A 7,768-nucleotide genomic window follows, 5' to 3' on the forward strand; every position below is an offset into this window, starting at 1 on the left:
GAGAAGAGAAGAAGGAAGAAGGAGACAGTGGTGGCCAGGAGGATAAAAGGGGGGAATGAAAAGGAGGGAGACAGATCCAGCCAGTAATCAGTTCCCTAAGTGTTCTCTACTGTCTGGAACACACAGAAATTCACAGAGTTGGGTAGAGTAGAGAGGGGTTAGGGAGGAGACACAGGTGACCTGGTGGAGAAAAAGGAAAGTCCAAAAGGAGAGAGAGCAGTCAAGCCAGTAATCTCGCTCCCTAGTGAAAAATGGGTCCTGAAGATTGGGTTCTTAAAGGTACAAAATTGGTAACAAATACATAAAAGCAAAAATTAAAAATCTAGAGTAGAGTCTGGAATTTCAAAAATACGATGTTAAAGAAAAGAAGAAGGAAAAGAAAGAGAGAAAAAACGAACAAACAAAAACAAACAAGGTCGCGAAAATGATAAAGAAAATATAGGTATAAAATTGATAACTAATACCAAAAAGCAAAAGTTAAAAATCTAGAGTAGAATTTGGAATTTCAAAAATATAATGTTAAAAAAAAAGAAGAAGAAAAAGAAAGAGAGAAAACAAACAAACAAACAAAATAAACAAAGTCGCAAAAATTATAAAGAAAATACAGGTACAAAATTGATATCAAATACCAAAAAGCATAAATTAAAAATCTAGAGTAGAGCTTGAAATTTCAGATATACAATGTTATATAAAAGAAGAAAAGAAACAGAGAAAAAAAAAAATTCACAGAAATTATAAAAAAAACTATAAGTACAAAATTGATAACCAATACCAAAAAGCTAAAATTAAAAATCTAGAGTACAGTTTGGAATTTCAAAAATACAATATTAAAGAAAAGAAGAAAAAAAAGAAAAAAAAAACCAAGGTTAAAAAATTATAAAATATATATATATATGAAGTTTGCTGTAAAAAAAAAAAAGGTCTTTTTTTTTGCAAAATAATAGATTATAAAAGTGAAAATTAAAGGAATAATAGAGGACTTAAATATTTTTTTAAAAAAATTAAAAAAAAAAAAAAGAAAGAAAGAAAAGGTTCAATGCACGATACTGAATGCTTGGGGCTGGTGCACTGGGACGACCCAGAGGGATGATATGGGGAGGGAGGAGTGAGGAGGGTTCAGGATGGGGAACACATGTATACCTGTGGCGGATCCATTTCGATATTTGGCAAAACTAATACAATATTGTAAAGTTTAAAAATAAAATAAAATTAAAAAAAATAAAAATAAAACAATCAGATGAATAAAAAAAAACTTAATCCAAATTCAGCAATTGAACAATAAAACAGTTACGAAGCATCTGCTACTTGCCAGCCACTGTGCTAGGTTCTAAGAACACAGAATTGAGTAAGAGTTAAGGGAATGACTGCCCACTCCAGTATTCTTGCCTGGAGAATTCCATAGTCAGAGGAGCCTGGCGGGCTACAGTCCATGGGGTCACAAAGAGTTGGACAAGACTGACCAACTAACTCTATACTTTATTAAACAATTTCAGAAAACAGACTGCTTTTCATAAGAAATTCACAATATTTCGTAATGGCTAATAGCTGATTGCAAATGGATATTTCATATGCCTAATTTCAATGGAAGCTCAATTTATTTCTACTTACCTGAGAAAAGGACAATTGAGAAAATATTAAAACTGCTCATAAGCAGTTTGATTAATCTATTTTTTTTTTTTTTTTAAACTTTACATAACTGTATTAGATTTGCCAAATATCAAAATGAATCCGCCACAGGTATACATGTGTTCCCCATCCTGAACCCTCCTCCCTCCTCCCTCCCCATTCCATCCCTCTGGGTCGTCCCAGTGCACCAGCCCCAAGCATCCAGTATCGTGCATCGAACCTGGACTGGCAACTCATTTCATACATGATATTTACATGTTTCAATGCCATTCTCCCCAATCTTCCCACCCTCTCCCTCTCCCACAGAGTCCATAAGACTGTTCTATACATCAGTGTCTCTTTTGCTGTCTCGTACACAGGGTTATTGTTACCATCTTTCTAAATTCCATATATATGTGTTAGTATACTGTATTGGTGTTTTTCTTTCTGGCTTACTTCACTCTGTATAATAGGCTCCAGTTTCATCCACCTCATTAGAACTGATTCAAATGTATTCTTTTTAATGGCTGAATAATACTCCATTGTGTATATGTACCACAGCTTTCTTATCCATTCATCTGCTGATGGACATCTAGGTTGCTTCCATGTCCTGGCTATTATAAACAGTGCTGCGATGAACATTGGGGTACTCGTGTCTCTTTCCCTTCTGGTTTTCTCAGTGTGTATGCCCAGCAGTGGGATTGCTGGATCATAAGGCATGTCTATTTCCAGTTTTTTAAGGAATCTCCACACTGTTCTCCATAGTGGCTGTACTAGTTTGCATTCCCACCAACAGTGTCAGAGGGTTCCCTTTTCTCCACACCCTCTCCAGCATTTATTACTTGTAGACTTTTGGATTGCAGCCATTCTGACTGGCGTGAAATGGTACCTCATAGTGGTTTTGATTTGCATTTCTCTGATAATGAGTGATGTTGAGCATCTTTTCATGTGTTTGTTAGCCATCTTTATGTCTTCTTTGGAGAAATGTCTATTTAGTTCTTTGGCCCATTTTTTGATTGGGTCATTTATTTTTCTGGAGTTGAGCTGTAGGAGTTGCTTGTATATTCTCGAGATTAGTTGTTTGTCAGTTGCTTCATTTGCTATTATCTTCTCCCATTCTGAAGGCTGTCTTTTCACCTTGCTAATAGTTTCCTTTGATGTGCAGAAGCTTTTAAGGTTAATTAGGTCCCATTTGTTTATTTTTGCTTTTATTTCCAATATTCTGGGAGGTGGGTCATAGAGGATCCTGCTGTGATGTATGTCAGAGAGTGTTTTGCCTATGTTCTCCTCTAGGAGTTTTATAGTTTCTGGTCTTACGTTGAGATCTTTAATCCATTTTGAGTTTATTTTTGTGTATGGTGTTAGAAAGTGTTCTAGTTTCATTCTTTTACAAGTGGTTGACCAGAGTTCCCAGCACCACTTGTTAAAGAGATTGTCTTTAATCCATTGTATATTCTTGCCTCCTTTGTCGAAGATAAGGTGTCCATATGTGCGTGGATTTATCTCTGGGCTTTCTATTTTGTTCCATTGATCTATATTTCTGTCTTTGTGCCAGTACCATACTGTCTTGATAACTGTGGCTTTGTAGTAGAGCCTGAAGTCAGGTAGGTTGATTCCTCCAGTTCCATTCTTCTTTCTCAAGATCGCTTTGGCTATTCGAGGTTTTTTGTTTTTCCATACAAATTGTGAAATTATTTGTTCTAGCTCTGTGAAGAATGCTGTTGGTAGCTTGATAGGGATTGCATTGAATCTATAGATTGCTTTGGGTAGTATACTCATTTTCACTACATTGATTCTTCCAATCCATGAACATGGTATATTTCTCCATCTGTTAGTGTCCTCTTTGATTTCTTTCACCAGTGTTTTATAGTTTTCTATATATAGGTCTTTAGATTCTTTAGGTAGATATATTCCTAAGTATTTTATTCTTTCCGTTGCAATGGTGAATGGAATTGTTTCCTTAATTTCTCTTTCTGTTTTCTCATTATTAGTGTATAGGAATGCAAGGGATTTCTGTGTGTTGATTTTATATCCTGCAACTTTACTATAGTCATTGATTAGTTCTAGTAATTTTCTGGTGGAGTCTTTAGGGTTTTCTATGTAGAGGATCATGTCATCTGCAAACAGTGAGAGTTTTACTTCTTCTTTTCCAATTTGGATTCCTTTTATTTCTTTTTCTGCTCTGATTGCTGTGGCCAAAACTTCCAAAACTATGTTGAATAGTAATGGTGAAAGTGGGCACCCTTGTCTTGTTCCTGACTTTAGAGGAAATGCTTTCAATTTTTCACCATTGAGGATAATGTTTGCTGTGGGTTTGTCATATATAGCTTTGATTATGTTGAGGTAGGTTCCTTCTATTCCTGCTTTCTGGAGAGTTTTGATCATAAATGGATGTTGAATTTTGTCAAAGGCTTTCTCTGCATCTATTGAGATAATCATATGGTTTTTATTTTTCAATTTGTTAATGTGGTGTATTACATTGATTGATTTGCGGATATTGAAGAATCCTTGCATCCCTGGGATAAAGCCCACTTGGTCATGGTGTATGATCTTTTTAATGTGTTGTTGGATTCTGATTGCTAGAATTTTGTTAAGGATTTTTGCATCTATGTTCATCAGTGATATTGGCCTGTAGTTTTCTTTTTTTGTGGGATCTTTGTCAGGTTTTGGTATTAGGGTGATGGTGGCCTCATAGAATAAGTTTGGAAGTTTACCATCCTCTGCAATTTTCTGGAAGAGTTTGAGCAGGATAGGTGTTAGCTCTTCTCTAAATTTTTGGTAGAATTCAGCTGTGAAGCCGTCTGGACCTGGGCTTTTGTTTGCTGGAAGATTTTTGATTACAGTTTCAATTTCCGTGCTTGTGATGGGTCTGTTAAGATTTTCTATTTCTTCCTGATCGAGTTTTGGAAAGTTGTACTTTTCTAAGAATTTGTCCATTTCTTCCACGTTGTCCATTTTATTGGCATATAATTGTTGATAGTAGTCTCTTATGATCCTTTGTATTTCTGTGTTGTCTGTTGTGATCTCTCCATTTTCATTTCTAATTTTATTGATTTGATTTTTCTCCCTTTGTTTCTTGATGAGTCTGGCTAATGGTTTGTCAATTTTATTTATCCTTTCAAAGAACCAGCTTTTGGTTTTGTTGATTTTTGCTATGGTCTCTTTTGTTTCTTTTGCATTTATTTCTGCTCTAATTTTTAAGATTTCTTTCCTTCTACTAACCCTGGGGTTCTTCATTTCTTCCTTTTCTAGTTGCTTTAGGTGTAGAGTTAGGTTGTTTATTTGACTTTTTTCTTGTTTCTTGAGGTGTGCCTGTATTGCTATGAACTTTCCCCTTAGGACTGCTTTTACCGTGTCCCACAGGTTTTGGGTTGTTGTGTTTTCATTTTCATTCGTTTCTATGCAAATTTTGATTTCTTTTTTGATTTCTTCTGTGATTTGTTGGTTATTCAGCAGCGTGTTGTTCAGCCTCCATATGTTGGATTTTTTAATAGTTTTTCTCCTGTAATTGAGATCTAATCTTACTGCATTGTGGTCAGAAAAGATGCTTGGAATGATTTCTATTTTTTTGAATTTACCAATGCTAGCTTTATGGCCCAGGATGTGATCTATCCTGGAGAAGGTTCCATGTGCACTTGAGAAGAAGGTGAAATTCATTGTTTTGGGATGAAATGTCCTATAGATATCAATTAGGTCTAACTGGTCTATTGTATCGTTTAAAGTTTGTGTTTCCTTGTTAATTTTCTGTTTAGTTGATCTATCCATAGGTGTGAGTGGGGTATTAAAGTCTCCCACTATTATTGTGTTATTGTTAATTTCTTCTTTCATACTTGTTAGCATTTGTCTTACATACTGCGGTGCTCCCGTGTTGGGTGCATATATATTTATAATTGTTATATCTTCTTCTTGGATTGATCCTTTGATCATTATGTAGTGACCATCTTTGTCTCTTTTCACAGTCTTTGTTTTAAAGTCTATTTTATCTGATATGAGTATTGCTACTCCTGCTTTCTTTTGGTCCCTATTCTCATGGAAAATCTTTTTCCAGCCCTTCACTTTCAGTCTGTATGTGTCCCCTGTTTTGAGGTGGGTCTCTTGTAGACAACATATGCAGGGGTCTTGTTTTTGTATCCATTCAGCCAGTCTTTGTCTTTTGGTTGGGGCATTCAACCCATTTACGTTTAAGGTAATTACTGATAAGTATGACCCCGTTGCCATTTACTTTATTGTTTTGGGTTCGAATTTATACACCATTTTTGTGTTTCCTGTCTAGAGAATATCCTTTAGTATTTGTTGGAGAGCTGGTTTGGTGGTGCAGAATTCTCTCAGCTTTTGCTTGTCTGAAAAGCTTTTGATTTCTCCTTCATACTTGAATGAGATCCTTGCTGGGTACAATAATCTTGGCTGTAGATTATTTTCTTTCATCATTTTAAGTATGTCTTGCCATTCCCTCCTGGCTTGAAGAGTTTCTATTGAAAGATCAGCTGTTATCCTTATGGGAATTCCCTTGTGTGTTATTTGTTGTTTTTCCCTTGCTGCTTTTAATATTTGTTCTTTGTGTTTGATCTTTGTTAATTTGATTACTATGTGTCTTGGGGTGTTTCGCCTTGGGTTTATCCTATTTGGGACTCTCTGGGTTTCTTGGACTTGGGTGATTATTTCCTTCCCCATTTTAGGGAAGTTTTCAACTATTATCTCCTCAAGTATTTTCTCATGGTCTTTCTTTTTGTCTTCTTCTTCTGGGACCCCTATGATTCGAATGTTGTAGCGTTTAATATTGTCCTGGAGGTCTCTGAGATTGTCCTCATTTCTTTTAATTCGTTTTTCTTTTATCCTCTCTGATTCATTTATTTCTACCATTCTATCTTCTAATTCACTAATCCTATCTTCTGCCTCTGTTATTCTACTATTTGTTGCCTCCAGAGTGTTTTTAATTTCACTTATTGCATTATTCATTATATATTGACTCTTTTTTATTTCTTCTAAGTCCTTGTTAAACCTTTCTTGCATCTTCTCAATCCTTGCCTCCAGGCTATTTATCTGTGATTCCATTTTAATTTCAAGATTTTGGATCAATTTCACTATCATTATTCGGAATTCTTTATCAGGTAGATTCCCTATCTCTTCCTCTTTGGTTTGGTTTGGTGGGCATTTATCCTGTTCCTTTATCTGCTGGCTATTCCTCTGTCTCTTCATCTTGTTTAAATTGCTGAGTTTGGGGTGTCCTTTCTGTATTCTGGCAGTTTGTGGAGTTCTCTTTATTGTGGCGTTTCCTCGCTGTGTGTGGGTTTGTACAGGTGGCTTGTCAAGGTTTCCTGGTTAGGGAAGCTTTTGTCGATGTTCTGGTGGATGGAGCTGTATTTCTTCTCTCTGGAGTGTAATGAAATGTCCAGTAATGAGTTATGAGATGTCTATGGTTTTGGGGTGACTTTGGGCAGCCTGTATCTTGAAGCTCAGGGCTGTGTTCCTTTGTTGCTGGAGAATTTGCTTGTTATGTCTTTCCCTGGAACTTGTTGGCCCTTGTGTGGTGCTTGGTTTCAGTGTCGGTATGGAGGCGTTTGATGAGCTCCTGTCAATTAATGTTCCTTGGAGTCAGGAGTTCCCTGGAGTCAGGGATTGGACTTAAGCCTCCTACTTACAGTTATCGGTCTTAATTTTACAGTAGTTTCAAAACTTCTCCTTCTATACAGCACCACTGATAAAACATCTACGTTAAAGATGAAAAGTTTCTCTACTGTGAGGGTCACTCAGAGAGGTTCACAGCGTTACATGGAGAAGAGAAGAGGGAGGAGGGAGTTAGAGGTGACCCAAATGAGATGAGGTGGAATCAATAGTGGAGAGAGTGGGCTAGCCAGTAGTCACTTCCTTATGTGCACTCCACAACTGGACCACTCAGAGATGTTCACGGAGTTATACAGGGAAGAGAAGAAGGAGGCAGGAGACAGAGGTGGCCAGAAGGATAAAAGGGGGAAATGAAAAGGCGGGAGACAGATCCAGCCAGTAATCAGTTCCTTAAGTGTTCTCCACCGTCTGGAACACACAGAAATTCACAGAGTTGGGTAGAGTAGAGAGGGGTTAGGGAGGAGATACAGGTGACCTGGTGGAGAAAATGGAGAGTCCAAAGGGAGAGAGAGCAGTCAAGCCAGTAATCTCGTACACTAGT

This window comes from Bubalus kerabau, chromosome 8 (genome assembly GCF_029407905.1).
Source record: "Bubalus kerabau isolate K-KA32 ecotype Philippines breed swamp buffalo chromosome 8, PCC_UOA_SB_1v2, whole genome shotgun sequence".
NCBI lineage: Eukaryota > Metazoa > Chordata > Mammalia > Artiodactyla > Bovidae > Bubalus > Bubalus kerabau.